Raw genomic sequence first — 27,424 nt, 5'->3', positions numbered from 1 at the left:
GGAATTTCCCTTCTATTCTTGGTTTGCTGAGCTATTTTTAAAATCATGAATGGACATTCAACTTTGTCAAATGTTTTTTCCACATCAGTTTATTTGCTCATGAGGTTTTGCTTCTTTAGGTTACTAATATGGTGAATAACGTTGATTTATTTTGTTTAATGTCAAGCCATTCTTCTTTTATTAAAGATTTTATTTAATTAATTTTAGAAAGAGGGGAAGGTGGCATCGATGTGAGAGAGAAACATCTATCAGTTGCCTCTTGTACACACCTGAATCGGGGACTGAACCTGCTACCCAGACATATACCATAACCGGGAATCGAACTGGTGATCTTTAGGTCTGCGTGATGACGCCCGACACTGAGCCAAACCAGTCATGAGAGTATTGGTTTGTAATTTTTTTTTCTTGTAATGTCTTTCCTGATCTGTTATCAGGGTAATGCTGTCTTCGTGAAATGAATTGTTAAATGTTTCTTCTTCTTTTGTCTTAAAAATTATGCAGGATTGGTTTTATTTCTTTGTTAAGTGCTTGATCAAGTTGGATGTTTTCAACTATGAGCTCAATTTCTACTATAGTTAAAACGCTATTCAGGTTATCTCTTTGGTTTAGGTGAGTTTTGGTAGGTAGTGGTATCCAAGGAATTGGTCCATTTCACTAAACTTGCGACTTTATGTGCACAGATTTGTTTGTGGTATTTTTTAATTGTTATTGTAAGGGCTGCCAAGTTTAGTAATACCCTTTCTTTCATTCCTGATATTGGTAATTTGTGTCTTTTTATTATGTGTCAGTATTGGTAGATTTTTTCAATTTTATTAATTTTTCCAAAGAACCATTTTTTCCCATTGATTGGTCCTGTTGGTTTTGTATTTTCGTGTCATTATTTTCTACTCTAATCTTTAAAATTTCTTTTCTCCCACTTACTTTGGGTATATCTGCTCTCTTTTTTACTTTCTCTTTTGTTTATATGTGTTGTTTTCATTAAAACTAAATTTATTCATTTTAAAGAATTGCTTTTTTGCATAAAATTAAGGCCTTCCTGTGTTTTTAGGTGTTAAAAATCCTTGTATAAAATGATTATTAATAATAATGTTTTTACAATCCAAAAAACAGAATCCTATGTTGTCCTCAAAATATTTTCATTGTATTCATCCATTAGCATTTATCCCCCCATACCCTCTTCCACCTCTACTCACCCCTTCCCCATCCCCATAATCACTGCACTATTCTCAATGTCCATAAATTCTTTCTCTCTTTTTTGCTCAACCCCTCCACCCACTAATTCCCTCCCCCAGAGATGTCAGCTTGCTCTCTATCTATAAGCCTATCTATATTTTTCTTGTTAGTTCAGTTTGTTCATTAGATTCCACATATGAGTGAAATCATATGGTATTTGTCATGCTCTGACTGCCTTAATTCACTTAGCATGATGTTCTCCAGGTTAATCGATGCAAAGGGTAAAATTTTCTTCTTTTTATGGCTGAGTAGTATTCCATACTTTCTTAAGATGGAAATTTATTGATTTAAGACTTTTCCTTTTCTAACATAAGCATTTTAGTCTATGAATTACCTTCTACACATTGATACAGATATCACACAATTTTGATATATGTATTTTTATTTTATTTTAATATACTTTCTAATCTCTACTAAGACTTTCTACTTGGCATGTGGATTAGTTAGAGGTGTGATTTTAATTTATAAGTGTTTAAAGATTTTCTTGTTATCTTTTTATTAATGATTTCTAGTTTGTTTTTTAAAGATGAGATAACCTACTTTTATAATTTTAATTATTTCACATGTTAAAATGCTTTTTCCTCCTAGGATATGGTCTATCTTGGTGAATATTCCAAGTGTACTTGAGACAAATCTGCTGTTGTTGGTAGAATATTCTAAAAGTGTCAGTTAGATCCCACTGGCCAATGGTGATATTATTTCTTTTGTACGCTTGATGATTTTCTGTCTCCTACCTCTACAGATTACTGCGAAAGGAGTGTTGATTTAAAAACATCAATAGCCTCCTTTTAATTCTGCCAGTGTTTGCTTTATGTGTTCTGAGATCTGTTGTTGGCTGTATACAGATGGAAGACGTTATGTCTTCCTGCTAACGTAGCACTTTATCATTGTGCCAGGTTCCTCTCTGTTGCTGGTTGTTTTCTCTGCTCCAAAGTCTACTTAGTCTGATATCAACGCAACCACTCACCCTTGCTTTTGCTGAGTGGTTGCACGGTATGTATTTTCCCATTTTTTTCCTTTTTACTCACCTGTATCCTTCTATTTCAAATCAGTTTCTCATGGACCACATATAGTTGAACCTTTGCTTTTATCCATTTGGCAATCTGTATTTTAATAAGCAATTTAGGCCCTTCACATTTAATAGAAATATTTGTATGTTTAGATTCAATTGTAACATTTTATTATTTGTTTTGTGTCTGTTCATTATGGATTTTGTTCCTCTTTTGCCTTAATCCAACCTTCTTTATGTGTATTTTGAATATTTACAACATAACATTTTAATTTGTCTATTGTATTTTTTATCGTATCTTTTTCTACAGATGGTCAGTGGTTATGCCAGCTTACCTGGTATATTCTGACTCACGGTTACAGTCATCCTATGACTCAACTGAGGTAGAAACTTCTGCTTTCAAACTCATTCCTGTGGTTGTTGGCAGACTTTGGCTCATTATGAGCTGTTAGAGGGCCTCAGTTTCTCATTGCGTGGGATTATCCACAGGGCTGCTCGCAATCTGTTAGCTTTCTTCCCCCAGAACCAGTGATGAGAGTCAGACAGACAGGCAAAGGGAGAAGCTGCAATCTTTGTATAGCTTACTTCCAGAAGCAGTGTGCCATTACTTTATAACTTTATCCCTGTGGTATTGATCACACAAATTAACCTAATAATGTTTGAGGGGGACTACAAGGGTCTTTTGGGGCCATTTCGAAGGCTGACCGTCATGTAATTGCTCAGTCCACAATACGTTCTCCCAGCTGATATAAACATTCCTATCCCAGGCCAAGTCAGTTTACTTACCACAAGATTAACACTGTACCTGTAATCCTGGAACTCATCCTCCTGGGAAAAATCGTGTGGTTTATAGTTATCTAAGGTTTCTCAGTCATTCAGAAAAGTCCAACCTTGAAGCTTACAAAATAATGAGAAACTAAAAAGAGTAAAAGATTTACGAAAATTGTGGTATACTTTAAATGTCTATATTTAATTGCTTACTTCCTAAAACAAATGCACATAAATGTAAAGATTATATTTGTCACCTCCTTTGAAGATAATCTGACAAGTCTAAATATGAAGATTTTCATGACTGTAAAAGCCAAAAGAAACAGCCATATGCTTTGCCCTCCTCACCACCCATAAAGTCATTGGGAAGCCACTCTACTTCTTAAAGTCTACCAGCGAGGCTCACAGATTCATTGGTCTGGAAGCCACAGCAGTTCTGGTTTGGGTGTCCTAAAAAATGTGGGATCTAAGAGATGAACTGCTTTGCAGCAGCTTTTCTAGTGAGCATAAAACCCAGGTGTGCTTGTCTGAGCCAGGAGCTCAGCGTGGAAGTGGGACCTGGCAACTCACCGGTCCCTCGGCTGCATTTGTTGAGTTCAGTCCATTCTACTGGAACTTCAAATAAAAATAGAAGGGAAAAAGACAGTCATTAAGGTTTTGGGTCACAGTTGGTGACATTCATGATGCTGTAGCAGCGCATTTTGGCTCCTTCCCATTTCATTTAAGCCTTGTTATACGGCATGCTTGAATGAGATGTTTATGAATGAAGTTTCTCAGGCCTTAGTACCTAAATATTTACACTCTTTCTGAGCAAATGCTTTGTTTATACAATGCATTCTATGAACTCAACATCGGATTGTATTTTTCTGTTAGTTGCAGAAGCATGTAACTCAGAGTCCAACTGCAGCCTCACTGCGCTACATACATGTCCGAGACCCCGTGCCTGGCTTTTTTCTTACTAAGCCAACCTTAAGATTCATCTTATTTTCCCTTGTTCTGTTCTCTTCTCACTCTTATTTTGTCACTTAACTTCCAGTAATTATTTTCTTAAATGACTTCAATTTATATTTGGATAAAGAAGGTTAAGATGGAAAGAAGAGAGGAAGAAAGGGAGGAGTCACATTCATAAGCCTTGTAAGAGAGACTTCAAGTAAGAATATATTTTGAATAATTAGAGTTATCCAAGCTGGAAAGCAGTGTGTTGAGTTGACGGGTCGTCCACCACAGCAAGAGAGGCTCTGTGGCCGATGTCATTTGGATTTTAAACAAGGTTCAAACTTTGGGTAGAAAATATGTGTCCATTTATCCATTAACTAAGGCTGTGACTCACTTTTAAGGATCTTAAAAGTATATTAAATGAACCCCAGTGATTTCCTATAGTGAGAAATACCATACACATGTTATTTAATTTTCTAGAATTTGGTTGATCTAATCCTAGTGAGGGGAAACTTTCACACACTTCTGTGTGTAATAATTCCATAATAAGCAGTGAAAGACCCAATATACCTTTTGAGTCAAAAACCAAAAAAACCACAAACCCCTAAACCAAATGTCTAGTGTGGTCCCAAGTACCTTTTAATCATCTACTTAATTAACATTAGTGATACAGTGCATTAACATTAACCTGAGTGTCCTTGCTCAACTACTGTTATAGATAAAGTAGGGTTTATAGAATTACATGTCAGAGTTAAAACCTCGTTATGATTGTGGGTGATTTGGTTTTGTGTATGAAGAGCAGATATGTTTTTCTAAATATCAAACTGCTCATCAGAATCTCCTTTTCTCTATTCTGGGAGCAATAATGAAAAGCTTTTGGGGAATGCATTTAAAATGTAATATTGGGCTTCTGAAATGGATGAATACCTGTCGTGTAAAATAGACATTAAGAGGCTACTCATGGAGTAGTGTATTCTAGTTCAGTGACACATGTCACTTGTACTGGCATTTCTCCTGCCTCTTTTCTGAAAAGAAGGCATTTCACAGGAGTTAGAAATTTCACTGTCTTTTTTTAAAGTCAGTTCCAGTTATTGTGTTCATTTTATATATTTTCATTATAACCACAGTTTCATGAGCTCCGAAGGGTTGCAGTTCAGTGAAGATTGCTCATTCATTTCTCATACTTGACATGTCACCGGCAATTAAGGAAAGATCCAATCTGTCTGTCATTAGACATCACAGAGTCAACACACCTCAAAACCCAGGGACACAAGGAAGAGCAAAGAGGTGCCAGGCTAGAAACAGATCGAGGTGAAATGCCATGGTGCCAGAGCTGCTCCTTGATTGCAGCACCCACTGCCAATCATACCGTCACCATCCGGGTACTTCCTCAAAACTGGATAGCAGGGTTTGCTCTCTTTTGACTTTGGGCCTGGTTATTTTGTTATTGTTCTTATATAGTGTGTGTGTTTATAGTGGAATAATAATAACTTACATATACTTCTGTGGTATTTTAATTGACTTCAAGAGGCGAAGGAGAAATTATTCTTACAGACTTTTTTCTTTCCTCTGACAAATCTTTTCAAGACTCTAATGGACCAAAAGAGAAGTTCTATTACCACTTCTCTTTGCGTTAGAAACTAACAAAGAAACCATGAAATGAGTTCATACATGCTCAGAAATTCTGGAAGATTTGTGAAAGGCCATGAAAATCTCGTGCAATGAATACTTCTGATCCCTCATACTCTTGTAAGGAGAGTTTTGAGGTTACAGATACTAGGAGAAAACCAGGTTGGAGTGAAATTGGAAGCTGCATTTCATAACTATTTTGCACATGACTATATTCTTAGTATCCCTTGCATATATGATACAAAGACGCTCAGCTGAAACAACAGAAAACTTCCAGCTTCTGGGTTCAGTTTTCTCTGAAATCTTTTGGCAAAAGAATGAGACTACCGTTAGCAATGTAATAATTGACCTGTATGGCCCCCGAGCTTCTATGGGAGACAGCATTTGACAGCAAACATAATTCAACAACAGGACGAGAGCTATACAACTATTTGGGCTAGGATTAAAAACTATAACAAAACATATACAGATAACTTTCTACATAAATGTTATTAGAAGGAGTAGAAAATTGCCAGATGTATGAGAATGTTGTGGACTTTTTACTTTCCTTATATTTTTGCAGATTTGATTAGTAATCGTAAGTTACATGTCTGAAGGAATTTGGAGTTCCTCACATAGGACCTAATTTGATACTTACAATTCTGCGTGAGTAGGTGTTATCATTACAATTTTACAGATGAAGTGAAACAGTAATTTAAGAGACTTACAATGATAAAATTGTAGGCTCGCATGGAATTTAGAGACCATCGCAGAGTTCTCAAATACGTTCTCCTTTTTCTCCTTTTGTTTCTTACTGCACAAGCAAGATGTTTTTTGTAACCACAATGTTCATGCAGAACCTCATCTATGAAACAGCTTAAAGTGTAATTTTATTTATTTTGAATTCAGATTTATAGCATTTTCTATTTATAAATCAATGTGAGACGACTTTGACAAGTCCAAACTTTCAAACTGGTTATTAATGACAGGAAGCATATGATATTTACAGAATCCTCTTTTAGTTCCTCTATTTGTAAATGAAATAGAGGAAGTCAATTTATTTTCTACTTTGTTTATTTCTGTATTTGTGCTTTAGTTGTGCAATACTGGAAGTAATTGCCATTCATATTAATTAGTACTGTATCTAGTAACATGTATTTTTCTTTTAAATACTGCCTTGTGATTTCAGTGTATCCATAAATTAAAATTATACCAAAATCCAGAATATGAGTAATTGAAAAACTGTATTTTAAAGTTGAATCACTAAAAATTTCTAACTGCTGCTTTAGTCTTTATTATCAATATAAAAATTAGACAGAGCCTCCCAAACTTACAGTAAAGTTTATAACCATGCATAATTTGATGGAATTATAACACCGTTATCAGTTGCCCACTATCACACAAGTTACTATTAAGATCACATCACTGTACAAGTTACTATAAGGTCCTACAATAAATAGATACCCCCTAAGCCTCTTTTGGCAATTAAAAATATGTGCTGGGACTGCCAGTAAAAGATGGCCAATTGAGCACATGTCTTTACATATATTCTTTCATGGAACTCCACTAACATTACAAGTAGATAATTTTTTAAAGATTAAGCATTCAGAAACAGAGAATAGAGGGTATTGGTTTAGAGACAAGAACCATTAAGAGATATCACCAAATTCGGAGAAGATACTGAAGTTTAGCAATTGACATAGCAGAAGCAAACACAGGGAACCCTATTATTTTACAGAATAAAAATCAGGATGACCCACTCCCCAGGCACAGATGGGTTTGGGTGAGGGAAGAACCACGTGAACTGGGAAGTGGGGGGAAACTCCAGGCTGAACCTAGAGAGGCTGACTGGACATCTGCGTACAGAATGGTTAGTTACTCAGATACCTTTTCCCCCTTGACACATTCAGTAACAAACATGCCCTGAACACTGTGGCAGATCATAACTTTACACCTGGGAAAATGGATCTCCTGAGAGCCTGGATTTGGGGACGACCAGTCTTGCGGAGTCGGGACCTTCATACTAGGTAGCAATGATTCTTCTTGGAGAAACTGAATTGCCTCAGAGTGGACCTACAGAAATCAACATGTATATGCCTCCCTGGAAGTATCACCTTGTTTTTTCTAAATTTTCTTTATTGTATTTTATTTTTTAATCTTCACTTGAGGACATTTTTTCATTGCTTTTAGAGAGAGAGCAAGAGAGAGAAACATCTATATGAGACAGAAACAATGATTGGTTGCCTCCTGTTTGTGCCCAGACTGGGGATGGAACCCATAATCCAGGTATGTGCTCTGACCGGAGTCAAACCTGCAACCTTTCACTTATGGGACAACGTTCCAACCAACTGAACCGAGACTCGTCGTCAGTGTTTATCCCTCTGGAGCACAGCTCCCTGATAACAAACTCTGCGTGTGTAAATAGACTTTTCTGGTTATTTTTAGGGCCTTTTCTTTAATATGAATGGTGGTCAGGATCATCATGGATTGTACGGACGGCTTCAACATGAAAGACAGAGAACAAAATAAACGAACACTAGGAAGGGTCTCAAGAAACAGACAATCCAGAAACCAGAAAAAAAGCTTCTAATATACTCACTACTTTGGAGTAGGAAAAGAAACTACAATCCAGAAACCAGGAAAAAAAAAAGCTTACAATATCCTCACTGATACTGGAGTAGGAAAAAGAATATTAATTCATTGAATGAGAAAAGTCTGATAAAAGGAATATTCAGAGAAAATTTATAAATAGTCATTTAACAGATAGGTTGGGAAATAATTTTAATAAGTGTACAGAAAACTAGAAAAGTTAAAAAAAAAAACCCATAACCAAAGTAATTGCTAACTCCAGCAGGATAAGAGGAAGTAAGAGGAAAAGGCAGGTGAGAGGAAGAACAGCAAAAGGAGACCCGGAAGGCCCAGGAGAAAGAGCGCAGGTGATAATAGTTCCACAAGAACAGAAAGTAGTACACTCCTTGGCTCAGTGGGAAACAATATCTCCAGGCCAAAATAAATTAAACCTTTAACAATGTTTCAAACACAAATAGTGATTGGAACTGTTTAGAAGAAAAGATAGGTAACTGGAGAGAGTATTTTTCCTCTTCTTGTAAAACAAGTCAGTAGTAATGTCTAAAATAAATAATTATAAAACAGAAACAGTATTTAAGGTATGCTTCTAGGGCATCGTATTTGGGTCTGGGGAAGGGTGACGCAGAGCTTACTCAAATTTGTTATAAGATTTCAGTGCTATTTGTTTTCCTTCCATCTTCCTTTTAAAATTACATGCATGTATTGCATATAGACACATAAACAAACTTCCAGATGTGAGGGCCAGTTTGGATGCTAAAAATGTTCTCTTTTCTGAGACATTTATGTGCTCGTAGAGATTGTGAAACAAAATATTGGAGAAGAAAATGTTTGAGAAGTATAGTAAACAGAGTTACTGAAACCTATGAACAGCATCTGGTACAATTAGAATCTTCGTGGTTCTTCTGTACCCAACATCCTTCCTTTATCTTGTGTGCCAGCCTGGTGGTCTTTCAGCTGCTTACAGGGGGGGATGGAAGATTCTAAAATGTTCCATGGACCACTGTTCTTGTGCTTACAAACTCACAACCTATTATAAAGATTCTATATTAATGCCACGTCTTAAGGCAAACGCCCTGATTTTAGTCTCTTGGCTGCAGGGCGGCAGTTTGCACTGGACATGAATCAGCAGTCCTCTAAGTATCAGGCCTGTGGACTCAGACATAAATTGTGACAGGCAGACTCCAGCTAACTGCAATAGAAAAGAGTATGTGTTATTTGTTGTTACATTATTATAACGGACGAATCTGTCCACTTAGCTGGTAGGAAACCAGCACTGTAAGAGAACGAGGCGAAGCATTTCTGAACATTGCTATGCGGGGAGATCCTGGCCAATTCAGTGGGAGACTGGACTAAGTGCAGGAAGAAGGAAGGCGATAGGGCATGTGGAAGGAATGGGGTTACTGAAAAGCAAGACAGGAACTCAAAACAGAAGTACGATCAGGTAGAACCCAAGACAATCTCCAACTAGTTTCTAATTTCTACTAAGACTTGCTCTAAACAGCTAATTCAAAACAAAATTTTTATAAGTCTGGGTTTTCATACTAAATAAGCAAGATAAGTACACTATTCCAAACCCCAAAACGTGCCCGCCAAGCCTGCGTGTCAAATATCAGAAGCGTACACCGGGAGGGGCAAGAGTCGCTCCAGGCTGTCCTCTGAAGCATTATCCATTAGTACGAGCTTCCTGTACTTGCAGTAAATTGGGTCATTCCCAGGGGCTAACTGAACAATTTCCTGGAGAGGGGGAGAAGTTGACAATAATAATGAGCTATAACTTCTCAAGAAAATGCATTTCAACATTTTGTCGAGAAGACAATCTGTTAGTAAATAATAGAAATAATATAAGAGATTTAAAGTGAGGCTGAAAGGTGTAAATTATTAAGATTTGTTCTTGATTTTTCAGGAAGCCACACAAAGAGAACAAATGACAATTTGCCCAAATAGTCCACATTTGCTCAAGTGGACAAAACTGATGTGCATGTCCAGATCCCGGGTGGACGGGAGCGTTGAAGTACTGGGCTCAGGGCCAAGGGTCCTGCCAGCATCCCCTGCTCTGCAGGGTGCTGCCTCTGGGGGACCTTGGGCATAGCGTTCCATCCAGACAACCAATAAAAGTTTATCCCATGCCTTGACCATCAGATGCATTGAAATCCCACCTTTATATTTTATTGTAGTTCCTACAACTGGAAATTTTGATCTTTTGCAACCTTCCTGTTTCGAAAAATTAACGAGCTATTTCTGACTGCTCCTAATTCTGGAATGGCACAGCCGTTAGACTAAGCCTCAAGACTCCCACCAGAGTGATTGTCTTAGCTCCCAGGGAAAGCTGTTACAGACACTTTGCTTCATTAAGTGTACCCATTCGGTAGCCCAGAGGACTAATCTCTGATCCAGTACTCTTTACTGTACTTTTGCATGTGCTGTATAATCTCAAATACTTAGGGGTCTGTCTTTTGTCCCTATCTGACTTTAGCTTTGGGAAAACAGAGGCAGTAGGAAATAATTATAGATTCCAACTACCTAAACCCTTATTCAGTATTATTGAGTAGTACCAGACTCAGCAAATTTAAAAAGGAAACATGAATTGTTCAACAGCACCAACCGGGTGCTTTTTCAAATGGTTGTCCTCACAACCCAGGGGGGTGTCATTGTCAACAGTGAACATGGGTCCCATTCGCTACCATACTTTGTCACATTGTTGCGTTCCAAGATTGTCTGGGGCCCAGGAGCTCTGTCCCCTAACAAACCCCATGGAGGCTGAATGCCACGTGCAAGATGTGGACACACAGTCTTATTGGTAGTAAATTTTAAATTTTAATGCTGACTAGTTTGCCCATACTTCTAACCCTATTTCATCAGATCTAAGAAATCATTCAATATCAGAGTTGTTAAAACGTGTTGGGGGAAAAGCCTCTGAAAATTGCTAAAATACAGTATGTGAAAACAGTTCTAGCACATGGCGCCCCACTCACCATGGGTCACTAGTGGTCTTCTTCAAAAATGAAAATAAAGACCAAAACATGGCCACCTAAATTCTTTGGGATTCAGGACTCTTATGAATGACTTTAGCAATGGCTCAGGCAGATGCCATTTTAAGATTTCTCTACTGTGACAAATCTCATTTCAGTTTTAAAACGCCTGGTGATTACACAGTGCTTGCTATTTGCATGATGACCCTTTTAGCTTTTAGGTCACTTTTATTTTGTCAGTCAGTCTGACAGTGTTATTTATTTATCTATCGCTTAATAACCATGCATCAGAGAATAATTTCTCTGGCCTAGCATGGCAATTTGTGCTATAATTTCACCCCTGCTGCTGTAAACTTGAATTCAGCCACAGCTTTGATTGCTAAAATTAAGATTTCTAGGTCAGTTTTCAGCCTCTGCAGTTCCTGTCTTTCATCATTTCATCCCACTGCGTCTTCTTCGGTTGAAGTTCATCAAACATATGAGCAATGAAGAGATGTACCAGTTGTTTCTTTCAAAATGTGGCGTGTACTTGACAGAGCAGATCACATTGACGTGCTTATGCAAACTTGAGTTTTATGGAGCGGTCCTGTGAACTCTGAAGTTAAATTCAGGGAAACGTGAAAGGGAATATTTTTAGAATCACAGTCAGTTTACCTCCTAGAAGCTTTCACACTAAGGAAAACATAAAGAGAAAGAAATCAATATTATTAATTGGGAAAACCAAGTACATTCCAGCAATAAATAGCTGTTGTCTGTTGCAGGGTTTCTCAATGTTATTTTTGTAAAATCCTATGAAAAGAAGTATTTTCCTTTTTTTTTTAAAGGAAATAATCTTTGAATTTTGCCAAATGAAGTAGAGTGTGGATAGTGGTTGGCCAAGTGGGAAGAGTCTTTTCAAACTCATTCTTATGAATATTTGAGGGTCTGGGAGCTTCAGTGGGAGTTTGTAAAAGAATTCACCCCCAAGATGGGGACACAAGCCTGAAATATCTAAGCCGTGTCCTCTGTTTTTCTAGGATCATTAGTTTTCAGTTGGTATTTTAAAAGTAACTCTGAATACCCTTCTTCTCAAATTCTTCAGTATGGTCATGTATTTCTCCTTATTGTTGGTTTTTCTCTTTTGAACCAAGTCTTTAATTGTTTCCACCATTGTGGGGTTTTAACTGGTTGGAATAACTTTATTATGAGTCAGTGTTCTTACCCAAAGAGACAGGAAACTCATCTGTAGGGTAATTGAAAATAAGGGACATTTCCTTCTTTAAAGTCACAGTCATGGTTTTTATGAACTCCTTTGCTGTGGGCACATAGAGAATGGAGTGAATCAAGTTTTTTTGGGTGCGTTTGATGCTAAACACAAAGACTTGGACCAGAAAACCCTGCCATGTTGCCTTTTTATAAGTTGCAGATGTTGGGCATCTTAAAAGCTACCTCATGACTTAGAGACAGCCCACGCGGGATAGACGCAACCCAGCAGACTGAATTCTGAATTAGAAACTTAGTTTCAGCACTTCTGAATGTGATTTTAGACAATGTCCTCACAGTTCCTAATATCTGTTTTCTCATCTGAAATATGGGAGAAATAATGCCCATCTCTTAAATATATCAGAAGAAGTAAATTTTTTATGCCTACAGCCTCCTTGCTCTGGAAGTGCACGTAGTAAGCATACGATAAAGGCTGGTTTCCTTCTCCCTAAGTAAGAAAAACTGCTTAATGAATTATAAAGGCTTCATGTGAATTCAAGACATTTTTATTAATATTGTGTTGCTTAAGGATTCAGGTTTTTACAAAAGAGTTTGATAAAGGGAAAAAGAAAACTAGCTATTGTATTACAATTCCTGGCATAATACAAGTACACAATAAATCATCTTTTTCACCATTTTCCAAATTTTTTGGCACTTATTATCACAGACATGGTATGTTGAACAAAGGATTTTTTGACATCAAAGCAATTTCTCTTTCTGTATTTTGTCTTTTTCATGTAGCATCAAAAATATCCTCGTGTGGGGTCATAAAAATGGTAGAAAAGAAATACTAAATCTAAATCTCTTCTTTCTTAGACAAGAATCAAAATGTAACCATCTGAAATACAAAGGAAATAATCAAAAAAACTGTTTTTATCTGTCTAGTGGAATCCCTAGCCCATGTGTGCACTTTTCAAAGTGGGTATGCGTCTCTGTGTCTGCAAGTACTGGTCATGTTTTCATTTCCCCTCCTTATAGGACTTATACAGGGCCGGGCTACAGTGACTACCTTGTGCAAAGTTCATGTGGGTGTATGTGCTCTTTAAGCTATTGTCTTGGCTCTACATCGCTGTTAAGATCATAAATCTAAGATTCCCAATCCACGTTAATCCTTTGCTGAATTATTTTAAATCAGTTATTTGACCTTCAAGTTACAGAAACAAAGAAGTTACTAGGTGTAGTTTTCAGGTAAATCTATCCATGTTTATTTTGTGTACTTTTTATGTTAGCATTGTAGGATACATACTTTCAAAACAAATATTTAATTTATTATTTATCAATTGGCTTGCTCAATGGCTTTTTATAAATGGAGATATTTTAGACGGATATACACATGTAGTCTTTACCTCGCATCGGCCCTTTCCACATAATTCCCTTGTAATTTCAGCCACCTGCTCCGAGATGCAGCATTGGGTTTCACTCTCCTCAAGGACAATTGCAAAGTTTTAAAGTTGATTTAAATTTAGAAAGTTAGACCAGATGATTTTTTCATTAATTATGGCTCAGAAATTTATAGCCATGATAAAATCATAGAGATTTTTATCTAGATAAGATATTTAAATACTTAGTCTATCACCATATACTTTTAAGTAAAAAAAAAAATATTCAGTGTCAAGATGCACTTTTCATGTGTAAGTTATTTTGATTTTAGGAACACTCACAGAATATGTCACACAAATTGCAAGGATAACAAAGGTAAATTAGGATCTTATGGGACTAAGAAGTACAAGAAATAAAAATGAATTATAACTAATCTAGACATATTATCATTTATTAGAACATCTATGGGATATACCAGCTATTGATCTGGGAAATTCAAGTTATTTAGAAAATCTACTTGAAACCTAGGACAATGTTTAAAGTAGATTTTCCTTACAGAAGAGTCTTCATATATTTTTACAGATTTTTCAGAATTGCAACATGAACTGAAAAACTCATATATAAACACTTTGGGTATAATAATCACACTGCCCAGCTAATTGATGCATTTTAGCTTATTGTATCACATACCTCCCGCATAATAAAACATGAGGTTTCATAAATGCTTTTATTGTATCTGAAATACTTCAAGTTCTTCACCTTTTGTTAGTGACTATATGAGCCGTGAAACATGATATTAAAGCAAGCAGCCACGAACCTGCCACCTGACCGAAGGAACACCTACGCAATGGTCTCACGGGCTCCTTCCTCAACTCACTCTCCTGCCTCCTTTTCCAAGGTAGCTGCTCATCTGAATTTTGGCTTATTAGCATTCTTCAGCTTTTCTTTAAAATTTCACTGCATGTATGTATAAACCTTTGCCAGTATATTGTTCTGTTTTGAAATTTAATAAAAATGTGGTATGTGCTCTCAGCATCTTTTCCACTCAATATTATGTTTCTAATATTGTTTCTAAATTTATTGAGGTCAATCAGTGTGAGTACAGTTGACTAATTTTTCACTGTGTGTAGAATCGCACTAAATGACTATATCACTATTTATTTATCCATTTTTCCATTCATGGCTTTTAGTTGTTATTTTTTTCCTTACCACAATTCATGCTGCTAGAAACAGTGCTGTAACTATCTCTTGGTACAGGCATACACAAATTTCTCTAGGGTATGTATCTAGGAGAGGATCTGCTAGATCCCAGGATGCTGTAGTTTGGATTCCACCAAACCCATGTCCAGAGAGAAGGATTTGTGTGCATGAGTTTATCTGGTTCTTTCAGAGGCACAGTGAGGGCATGGGGACATGAGGGAAGGAAGGGATGCCAATGAATGGTGTGTGTGTGAGTGCTGTTTGCTGTAAGCAACTGCAACACAATTTCTACTGGGGACCAACAGACTGACAGTTGTCAGAGGGGAGGGGGGCTGGGGACCGGGTGAAAAAGGTGAAGGGATTAAGAAATACAAATTGGTAGTTACAGACTAGTCACAGAGATGTAGATTACAGCATAGGGATACAGTCAAATATCATGATAACCATGTGTGGGACCCGGTGGCTACTTGGAGCATAGAGGGGACCACTCTGCAAAGTACATGATTCTCTAACCACTTTTCTGAATATCTGAAACTGATACAGAATAATATTGAATGCAAATTGTAATTAAAAAATAAATATTTAAAAAAATTTTATTGTTATTCAGTTACAGTTGTATGCCTTTTCTCCCCATCCCTCCACCCCACCCCAGATGAACCCCCCTCCCTCCCCCACCTCCACCCTCCCCCTTGATTTTGTCCATGTGTCCTTTATAGTAGTTCCTGTAATCCCCTCTTCCCACTGTCCCCACCCCACTCCCCCCTGGCTATTGTTAGATTGTTCTTAACTTCAATGTCTCTGGTTATATTTTGTTTGCTTTTTTCTTCTGTTGATTATGTTCCACTTAAAGACTATGGTATATTTACACAATGGAATTCTATGCAGCAGAGAGAAAGAAGGAGCTTATACCCTTTGCAACAGCATGGATGGAACTGGAAAGCATTATGCTAAATGAAATAAGCCAGACGGTGAGGGACAAAGACCATATGATCTCACCTTTAAATAAATAAATTTTTTAAAAGACAGAGAGACAGTTAAACCTACCTCAAGTTATCCCTTCAAGGGGCAAGTGAGAAAGCTGGGCTATTTATCTATTGCTCAGGGCTGTTTTGGGAAGAAGGAACACATTGGGGTTTCCAGCCTGACCCCAGAACAGGATGAGCAAGTTCCTCGCTGATACTTAAGAAGCCACCAACATTGGGGGAGGGAGGTGAGTTTGGCTGGGGTAGGGTGGAGGGATGGGGAGAAAATGCAGACAACTGTAATTGAATAACAATAAAAATTAAAAAAAAAAAAGAAGTCACCAGCATGTCTGGAGCCTGTTCAGCTAGTCTGCACCTCACCTCCAGGGTTGGCCAAGGGGAGGAGGGAAGGGCACTGTCTCTACTACATGAAGTATATACCAGTTTAACTTTGCAAAACCATGACAAATGGCTGTGTAAGGCAGGTGTATTGGGTTAACTTTGCATCAGCGGAGTATCAGGCCTCCCCTTGCTCATCGTTCCATTATATTGTCAGAGTTTTAAACTTTGGGTAATCTGATGAATGTTACATGGTATTTTTAAAAAGCACTGCATTTCTTTGATTGCTAATGAGGTAAAGATGTTTATATAAACTAATTATATGTTTGCACTTTCTCTCCCCCTACATGCCTCGCTCTTGCCTTCAGCTGTTTTAAATAGCATTTTATAATTTTTAGAAGTTCTTTAAATATTTCTAATACTAAATCTAACAGTTATATATGTGTAAAAAGTTCCTAATTTTAACAAGGTTGAGTTTACCAATCTTTTATGGGCACTACTTTTTACACTTTGTTGAATGAATCCCTTTCTACCTCAAGAATACAAAGGAATGTTCTGATGTTATACTTTGATCTTTTAATATTTTCTTTTTCATATATATTTAGTTCTTCTGGAATTTAACTCTACTGATGTTGTAAATAAAGGTCACATTGTGTGTGTTTCCTATAAATACTCAGATTCCCCAGCACTGCTTCTGAAATGATCCATGGTTGCTATCACCTGCCGTGCTGTTCTGTACCACGCTGTTCCTTGTCTGTGGCTGTTTTCCCTGCATAAACACCTCATTGTTTCCATTACCACACCTTGGTAGCTACTAAGCCAAAATCTCTTACCTTTTCCTTCTTACAGAATGTTTTCGCTCTTATTCTTTCCTTTGTTCTTCTCTACCAACTTTAGAATATGCTTTTGAGGCAGAAAGAGCTTTGGTGAGATTTTGACCACAATTACATTGAATCTGGAAATCAATGGAGGATAATTGACATCACTCTGTGTGAACAAAGATTCTCCATTTTTCTTATTGTCTTTTAAATAAAGTTTTATCATGTTTGCTATGCTTTTCTTTTTCCTTCTACACATCTTATGTCAGTTTAAGAAGCTTTCTTTCTATCCTAGTTTACTGGAATTCTTTTTATCATGAATGGATGTTCAATTTTACCTGGTGTTCTTTAGTCTTGAAAGTGATCATCATATGGGTTTTCTTTTTTTATTCATTAATGTGGTGAATTGTATCAATAGATTTTCCAATGTGAGACAACATTGAACTTATTGTGGTAAACATAGTTTTTCTAGGTAATAAGTTTATAGCAGCGAGTAAAACAGCAAATGTCTTTGCTCTTATGGAGTTACATTCCAGTGTGAGTCTGGGAAAGAAAATAGTGATAAAAATATGAACACCTGGATGTAGTACAAAATATCACATACTTGTATTCAGGAAAAGACATACATATCAATCACCCATATGCCACAACACCAAAAAGGTATCTGCTAATCAACTGAAGTTAAAACAAAAGGGAAAAATCTTGCACATGTATATGAATACGACACTGTGCTAGAAATCACTGCACGTGGCATGCCTGGTCTCACAGACCATTCATTATAAGTGTGGACGAGCATAAAGAACACAGAGAAACAACACGACAAAAGTGCCTGAACCAGGAAAATAGGAGTAGGAAGAGTTGCACATTTTATCCTGTGACATGGTGGCCAAACTAAGTCAGAATTCCTGAAGTTACTTTTTGGCTTCATGCTTCTTAAAGGTGTTCTTTGGACATTTTTCTTCACAGTTGCAGTATGGATATAAGCAATATTACATAAAAATCTGTTGCATTATTTTCATGATATCACTTTTTAAAACAAACCTAGAGGGGAAGTTATGTAGTCTCATTGAGAGTACTCAGTAACAAGACATCGTTATCTATTAATATTTATAAACAAGTTTATCCAGCCAAAATTAGCTATAAAATAAGTATCCCTGGGGCTCCGCTGGCTGTGGTAGACAAACCCAGCATATCTTTCTGCGCCGGGGCCCAGGATTCTGGGGCTGCCTTCAGAGTAAAGAGCAGCAGTTCACCACAGAATATAGCCAAGCAGTCTTGTAACAGGGTACAGAGCATGGGTCCCCTGATAATAGGAGAACGTGCCTTCAGGCAGGATTGGGGGGCAGGAAGGGGGCAGGAGGGGTACCCATGAAGCTGAAAGTACAGTATTTAAGACGCATTGTACAACAAAGGCAAGTTAACAGCCCAGGTCTCCAAAGCTGCAGGATTGTGTGCGTGACTGTGGGAATGTGCAGTGATTCGTGCCATAGCGGAAGGCGGATGCCCTGCCCGGATGCCCGTGTGTTGCTGGGAACTTGTGCTCTGACTAAAGCTGGCAGCAGAAAGAGGGCCGCAGACACTGGGGAGCTGACAGAAATGGCGGACATTAACACACCGGATATTAGATCACACAGGCAGGTCTAAACTGAACGTCTACATTAGAGTGGGCTGCCATGAGGTCTAGAGGTAGGAGGTCTGCCTGTAGATCTGTCTGTGGATCTGCCAGGGAGTCAGCCACGGGGTCTGCAGGGAGGTCTGCAGGGAGGTCAGCCATGGAGTCTGCCTGGAAGTCTGCCTGGAGAAGATGGCGGCAGAGCTGGCGGTGCATCAGGGACCTGCCTGGCCGAGCACACAGAGATGTGAAAGATGCTTGGAGCTGAACTGGGACCGGGAATGCTGAGCTGCAGACTTCTGCTTTTCTGAAAGATGGTGCCTCTAAATGGTGTATTCTGAAACTGGCCTGGTTTGGCAGAAGGAAGACAGGAATATTTGTTTTGGGGTGTTTTTAAAGGGAGTGGGACTTAACGGCAGAAATCTGCCATTATTCTAAACCTGTATAACCTTTAAATAAACAACCCCTTTCCTTTTTCACTAAACTCTTGCCTTGGGAGTCATCCTTCTTGGCGGCGGGCAATCGAACCCCACAGCTGTTCCCACAGAACACCATTGGTTGGTTCTGCAACAGTCCCCCTGAAGAAAACGTGAGCATTTGAACACATCTACTCACATGGCAGAAACCTGAATTTCCAGGCAGCAAGGCAACATGCAGTTGCGACAGTGGAAGTGGACCCAAATGGAATTCCACCTACAGCTGCCTGTCTCCTCAATAAGGAGTGAATCTGAGTGCCTTAGTGACAAGGGTCTCCTGCCTTGGGGAGCACGGGGGTGACTGCAATGTCCTTCAGAGGTGGTCTGTGGACGAAGGCACAGCTGAAGGTTAGCTCTGGCTGGAGTGGCAGAGATGGCTACCACAGAGAAGGTGAAAGGAGGCAGCACTGAGTGTCTTGTCTTCAACCCATGGGCCTGAGCTGCCAGAGCCCCTTGGAGAGACAGTACGGTTTGGACAGCTGTGGATGCTGCTGGTGGCTGGGAATTAGATGCAACACTTGGACAGAGGTGCTTGGAGTCTTCTGACGACTAAGCAGGAGGAGTATCAGCAGTAGGGAGAAGGGCGGTCCGTGTTGGGCCGGGACAGAGAGGAGGCTGGGGAGGGGCTTAGGAGCATAGTGCGTTCTGGAGCAACTCCCGAAACCCTGAGAGCATTCATCGGCCACCGTGGGGTATTATTATACGTGTTATTTTGAAGTCAGACCAAACTGGGAGTAGATATTTGCTTTGCTTTTTTGCTAGTGGTGTGGCCCACCATGCATTAGCCAGCCTTCAGCCTGCTTCCTGGTCTGTAGAATCCCACCTCCTTGGGTAGTTTGGGAGTATGAACTGAAGCAATTCACATCTCATGCTTGACCACTTCCCATAATCCTCAGCAGAAAATAATAATTAAACATTCAGTCCAGGGTAGCTCATGGTCATCATCTCAGCTCTGGAGGCAGGAAGGGTGCACACTGAGATGTAGAGGTATCCATGAAACGGACGGAGAAGTGGCCAGGGGACTTGGGATGTGGTCCCTGGGTCTGCAGTGCAAGGTACGCTAGGGGAGCACTGAGCCAAACAAACATCCATCTGTATACTTCCCCTTCCCCTGGCCCTGCTTCATCAGCAGCAGATGAGGCTGCTGAGACCTGAGAGAGGTGAGGTCCGTTCAGATTAGGAAAAACAGTCCGAGGTCCCCTAGTCTGATCCCTAACTCAATGTCAGGCCCTAGTGCCCGGGCTGTTTCTTCTCCTCAGTTTGGGTGTCTCTAGGGAAAGGGAGTTTATAAACTTATTACACAGCCATCTCCTACTGATATCCATCTTTAATTATAGAGATAGTTCTTGTTTAGATGAGCTAAATCCACTCTCCCATTACTTAGTTCAGCCTCCCCGCAGCAAAGGCAAATAAATAATCTTCCTGCTTCTGCACATGCGCTGAGTGCGCGCGAGGCTCTGTCCCTGATTGTCGGCGATCATGAGGAACTGGATCACAATAAAAAGGAAACCGTGGGGCATACTCTTATTACTGGCACTGTTTAAATTGATTTATAGGGGACATTTAATGAGAGTAGGAAGTGAAATTACCCTTGACTCAATTCAGAGCAGTGAATTTTTATTAAGCAGCCAGAGGTGTGCAAGATACTTTAAAGAATAAAGAAAAGATGTAAGCCCTGCCCTTGAGGAGCTTAAAATCTGATTAATTTAGCCATGCTAATAAGAGCGCAAGAAAGTCTGGATGAGCAAAGAACACAGTTCAGGTACAAAAAAAAAATCTTTCCTGAAAGTCTACATTTATGAAAGGTAAAAGGTAAATTTTTTAATTAATGTGATTATGTCATTTTAAAGCAATTTATAGCCATAGTAAAAAATTGAGAAAATTAACAAAAAGGAGAAAACTACAAATATGTATACCTCCACTACCCAGTTATAAGCAGAGTTAATTTTGTAGATTTAAACCAAAGGAAACTGTTTTACAAATCTATGTATATTTTTATATGGAATTATACTGTGCATGCTACTCATAAATTGCCTTTCTCTAAATTTATTATGAGTATTTTTGTTGATAAATATTAATTTGCAAGGTGTTTAATGGCTAATTGCTATTTTATTAAGAGACTATCATCTTTTGCTTAATAAATTGCCTATAGTTTGACATTTTGGTTGCTTTCAAATTTTGATAGTGTAAACGGCATTTTTGTGGCTGAATCTTGGCCTATTTATTTCCTTAAGACACATTTCCAGATGTGGAATTGTTGGGTCAAAGAATATGCACATTTTTAAGACACAGAATTCTAGAAATATTATAGTCCAACAAGGTTATGGTGCTCATTTCTCTATCACTTGCCACTGATGTATTATTATTGTTTTAACATCTGCCAGCGTCACAGGTGACAAATCATATGCCATTGTCTTAACCGGATTTCTTTGATTAGTAAACGGTAAAAAGTCTTGGAAAGTGATCATCAGTCACCTTCCTTCTTACTGAAATGTCTGTTTTTACATAGGATATTAATAATTTTCATTCAAAAAATATTGTCTGAACATCTCTTAATGTGCCACAAAGTGGTCTAGGTGCCGGGCATACATTAGTGAACGAATCAAGTCGACGAATCAAGTCAAACTCCTTGCCTCCTGGAATGTACTTTCTAGCACGAGTCTGTGTTCTAAGAGGCTGAACTTGGAAAGGATGCTGACAATTTCATCATAGTGTGTAGCTACTTTTCGTCCCCCGTTTTTCATTTGCCGGCTGATGTACGTATTCAGAAGGGACGAGCAAGTGGGACCAGAGTGGGGCGGAGTATTAGAGGTGGATTAGACCTCTAGAGTGAAAGTCCTCTGCTTCATACACGAGGAACCAGAGGAGGACCAAAGAGAGAAAAAAACTCGTCCAAGCTCACAACAGACTAGTACCCAAGAGAGAGACCTGATACCAGGACGGTATCTAGTTCAGATAACTGGAGGTAAAGTCCACTTTACTTCACTATCTTCATTTCGTTCTTCGATACTAGGCTATAGAAATAACAACTAACATTTACTGGGGTCTTTTTGTGCACCAAGCATTGTGCTAAGCACTTTATGTGCATAAATTCTTTGACACCTCCTGTGAGACAGGTGCAAGGATCATCTGATGCAGATCCCAGCCAGTGGGATCCGTGTATTGTGGCAGCAATGGAGAAATTCATGTGTACTACGGAGTCCTGTGGAGGAAAAGGGACCCCGCGGCTACTCTCTCAAGAGGAGAGCTCTCTGACCCTTGCCTTGACAGGCTTTTATTGCTTTTCTGGGCACATTACATTGAGGATGGTCCTCATTTACTATGCACTATGCTTTAGGTGGTTACAGAAAACAAAGGAGAGGATGTTGCTAATTACATCAAAAAGGAAGGATATTTACAAATGCAAAGGGAAAAGTGGTTGAACTGGTTACACTCATCCTTGGAAGGTTTAGCATAGATTTTTAGGAAGTTACTTTAAAGATATGCAGTAAAGGTTTGTTGTCTCAGTTCAGAGTGGGGGAGTTTTAGCAAAAAGCAAGTCTCAAAGCGGCCTAGGTACAATGCAGGGCTGATTCCCCACAGGAGAATCAAGCGGTGGGCGTGGGTCCTGTGTGTCAGACCTCGCTCCCCACTGGCTTTTCTAGAGCTGGGTCCAAAGCGGTCCCATATAGAACAGTCTCCTATATTCTACTACTGAACAGAGAGGTAAACTGAGGCTCAGAATATGTAAGTGAACCAAGGTCTTAATAACCAGTCCTTGGCAAAACCAGTGTGCCAGTCTCCAAAGGCCACCACTACCCGCATCTCTGGCACACTCTCAGCACTTCTGCTGATTCAAGAAGTGTGCAGGGAATGGAGGGAGAGGTTCAAGGACAAGGAGAAGCAAGGTGGTCACTTCTGAGATGCTTCAGATGGTGGCTGCTGTTTCAGCAGGGGCGCTTCTGGTGATGGAGGAGGTGGACGTTCAACCCCAAGATAACATGTGAAAAGACGGGAGCCTCTTCAGTGACCTCACCACTTCATTCTGTTCCAACTCTGTTCACCTTTCAGCTGCCCAGTACCCCCAACTTTTCCCCTCCCTCCACCCAAACTGTCTTTCTGATTCCTGTGTCATATTAAAGTGGAAATGACGTGACGATAAAGTACAGAGTCATTCAAGCAACCCACATGTGACATTTTCATTTTTAAACAAGTCAGGATCTCAGACTAAAGGGATTAAGCACTAATTACAATTCGAAGCATCCCCTTAGTTTCATAAGAGACTTGCACTTTCTTTGTTTTTGTTTCCTCCACCCTCCCTGTCTCTTTTTGGAGTGGAGCATGTAACTGAGACCCAGGTCTACCTTTAGGACTAGTCCTTTTGCCAGAATTTTGATGTTAACTGGCATACATGTCCAAATGCGGACAATGCAAAGATCAGGAGAGTGGGCAGACCTGGGACATTAGAGACCATCTCTTCCTGTCTAAAGACATGGAGGAGTGCCTACCTGTCTTCCTTCCCATTTATGTCTCTTTTCAGGCCAGGACAAGGGAATGGGGGCTCCTTCTGTTCTCTTAGTCACCCAGTCCTTCACTTCTGTGTGCCACCTGGCATGGTAGAACCCGCAGCTCTCAGTGATGGACAGGAAGAGTGGCCCTTCCTAGTTACCTGTCCACAGAAGTATGCAGTCAGAATGGTCCCCCTGGGAAACCAAAAATCACAAAGGCCTCAGCCCGGAGGACTGGAACCTGTCGTTAACGCTGACCTCCTTCACACCAAAGGGAGAAGAGAAGGACCTGTTGGGTAATGGAATTGCACACAGATTTGTCAGTTTTACCACAGTCTTATAAAAAGTTATTATTTCTTTAAGCTTAATTATTGGCCTTATTTTGTTCATGGTGCATAAAGGACTTTTGGAGCTTATAAAACCTAATGTTGATAAATATTTTAGTGTATTTTTATCACTATAAATAAGTATTTATTAAGCGCTTAATTACCTGGGGTATGTTCTCGGGTCTTGTGTGTGAGGTGAGTCAAACTGATCCATTCCAGGCACTCAGAAAGGGATAATTTTAAAATGCACTAACTCAGAGGACATTCAGGCAGTGGAATAAAAGTGGAGAGAGGCCAGGGCGAATGATCTCGAGCACACATGCAACTTGTATGCGATGAGGCAGAAAGGACTGAACTGATGGAAAAGTGCTGAAACCCCATGTTGCCTTGAAAAGCAACAATTAATGTTTAAGGTAGTTTTTGCTTATTGATGTTTCTTGGGAGAAGAAGGACAGTTTTATATTTTTCTGAGTCATCAGAAAGAAGGAGAAGAAGGAGAAGGAGGAGAAGGAAGGGAGGGAGGGAGGGAGGGAGAGAGGAAGGAAGGAAGGAAGGAAGGAAGTTACAGAAAAAAATTATCTGTTCTTAGAGGATAGTGTCCTAGGGGGAATATCATAGAAATTAGTCTGCCTACTCAAAAATCTTGAAGGGGCCGTCTACTCTCTCTCACAGTGTCAGACAACCTTCTCAATGGAGCCTGATGGCCAGGGCATCAGAGAAGACGACTAGACCGTCCATGGCCATTATGGTTAGTTGGAGCTCATGGAACTGAGAGGGACAAAAGGAAAATGCGGCCAGAAGGAAGTTCACCAAAAGAATGACATGAAGGTAGAGGTAGAGTTCCTAGAACAGAAGACAGGCTGGCCAAGTAGTTAATAAAAAATATGGGCTTGATAAAAGCAAAAAGAAAAAAATAAAAGACCCAGAGGGCAACTTAACACAGTGCAAATGAGAGAACGTGCATGTGGGACAAGCCACAGACTAGGAGCAGGGATTCTCCAGCGCAAATTTTCAGGAATTTGTGACCTGAAGATATAAAGAAGCACTTTAAACAACATTAATAAAAAGACAACCCAATAAAAAATAGACAAATAATATGAGCATGCATTTCACAGAAGAAGAAATCACAGTTCACCATAGAAAGAGAAAGTTAAGAACCTGGAGCAGCTGCAATGCTTGTACACAGCTGGTGTGAGTTTGAATTGGTAGACCCATTGTGGAATGCAATTTGGCACTATATTTTTGAAGTTATATAGATGCACACCCTTGACCCAGGAATTTCCTTCCTTAGTATATAGCCAATAAAAACCCAAACCTGAACATGTGAACATGCGAGTCAAATGGATATCAAATAGATATTTATTAGAAGATCCTACATTGTTCTTTATAGCAAACATTGGGGGGAAACACCAGCAAGAAATGAAAGTATATATATAAAGCTGTGAAATATACATGAGATGGAATATTAAACAGGAGTGAAAATCAATAAATAATAGCTATATGCAACAACCTGGATGCATCTTGGAAAAATAAAATTGAATGAAATAAAGCAAGTTGCTTAAGTTTCCATATTGTATGGTACTATTTTTTAAAAGCTCAAAAACAAGCCATGGATGCATATATTGTAAAACCATTTTTTTAAAAAAAGCATGGGACTATCCTGAAGCTTTTTGATTTAGAGGAATAACTACCATGGGCTTTAGAGAGAGACAGACTGACCTTAAAACCTAACGTGAATATGTAGTCCCCTTGTTTCTGTGAGCAAGTCCTTTAATTCCCCTGAACATCCATTTACACATAACAAACATAACATGACATAACATAACACAACATAACACAACAACATATAGCACAATGTAACATAACAAAACTCAACAGTTCTAACAACAGTTGTTGACCCAATTTAGTACTTAAAACTCATTAGTAAATTATGTTGCTCACTGTGGAATCATTACCATAACACAGAAGATGGCCATTTGGCTGCAGCATCCAAGGACAGCATGAAGAAGACCTAGAAGAGGACTGAGAACTTGCTCGTGGACACTGGGGTTATATGCATTTCCCGGTCCTCTGGTGGAGCGGTGCCCATGACCGAATTGAATCACCCCGAAGTAGACATAATGTAGTGGTAGACGTGAAGGCATTTCCTGGATGGAACACTCTAAGATATGTTTCCTGTGGTATTATCTTAGTGCCCAGTCTTTTGTTTACAGGGTCCCAAGTTAAAGACCTCCACTGAGGGTGAGAACAGAGGCACTAAAACCCAGGTGGATCAAAAGACCACCTGGTCACAACTTTGGAGCCAAGACTGAGTCTGTCACTTCTGGGGTTTTACAGCCCGTGTCCAAATGGAGAGTATTTATGATTTATGTGTTGTCAGGTAATTCATAATTACACAAGCAAACAAAAAATTCAATATAATGTAACTCATATTGATTTTGGGGCTATGCTGTAAGAGCTTGATGTTAATATATAGGATAGAAATTCTCAATATTCCCCAAACATTTTGTTGTTCTAATAAATGGTTCTTAATATTTTGAAATCACCTGATTGTTCCCATAGGTCTTAGGTTGTTGAAATCCATTTTTATTAGGAATTATGACTCAGGGTCCTAGTAGACAGTTTTGTGAGCATAATGACCTCTATAATTATTACTGGCTGAGTCAGAACTAAGTGGAAGAAATGAATAGACTTGTGGTTTTCTCCATAGAGACTTTAGAAAACTCTGGGTTTTATATTAGTCTAATTATAGATTTTGACTTTTTTAAGGTACATAATCAAAGTTTACTCTTACAGCAAACAAGCAGAGCCAGGTCTCAAAGGCCACAGACTCAGGCAGGTCATTTAAAGTGCCCCGGATTCCACGAGTGTAGGTTCATGTACCTGCGCAGGCCAGCAGTACTTTCTACCCAGTGAGGGCCGGAAGCGATGAGGTGTCACAGACACAATGAAAGTCTGATGCCAAGAGGATCTGAACACCAGCTAGTCTAAGGGAAACATATTGATAGTACAGTCTCAGGTGAAGAAACGAACAGAAGAGCAGAAACAGTAATCACCTTGCACTGACAAAAGAAAACAACTCTTAGGATTCTTCTGAGAGTAAAGCAGTCCTGGGACCCTAAAAAGCTGGTCCTTCTGAATCACACCATGGTTGACGGCATGATAGAAAAGCAGGTGTTTGGGCCCAGATGGTAAAACTCAGCTGTCTGGGAACATAAGGCCTGAAGGCAAGGGGGGAGGGACATTGGTGATGAGTTCTAGTTTGGGTCAGGGTATGACTTTTAATTCTAGTAACTTGACTTTGAGGAACTTGCATATACATATGTTTTGAAGTAAAATAGAAACATATAAATTATATAGTATATAATAAGATAATGACACATAATACATAATGTATAAGGTATAATGTTCAAGGTATAACGTATAGGCATAATGTATAAGGTATAATGTACAAGGTACAATGTATAACACATACATAAATCACCATGTGAAGAAGACACAATTAGGAGTACTTAACATCTCTTAGGCAG

At 39.0% G+C, this 27,424-nt stretch overlaps 1 long non-coding RNA gene across 1 annotated transcript in view; it reads left to right on the top strand.

Annotated features, from left to right (window-relative positions):
* Positions 1 to 27,424, top strand: part of LOC128779500 (uncharacterized) — a 65,476-nt gene that overhangs the window by 24,023 nt on the left and 14,029 nt on the right. The window contains exon 2 of the long non-coding RNA XR_008425474.1: positions 7,745 to 7,840. This is a non-coding gene — a long non-coding RNA (uncharacterized lncRNA). The remainder of the gene's footprint in view (positions 1 to 7,744; positions 7,841 to 27,424) is intronic.

Source organism: Desmodus rotundus, chromosome 11 (genome assembly GCF_022682495.2).
Source record: "Desmodus rotundus isolate HL8 chromosome 11, HLdesRot8A.1, whole genome shotgun sequence".
NCBI classification, from domain to species: domain Eukaryota; kingdom Metazoa; phylum Chordata; class Mammalia; order Chiroptera; family Phyllostomidae; genus Desmodus; species Desmodus rotundus.
The sequence above is the reverse complement of the archived record's forward strand: the minus strand, read 5'-3'. Positions and strand labels throughout refer to the sequence as shown.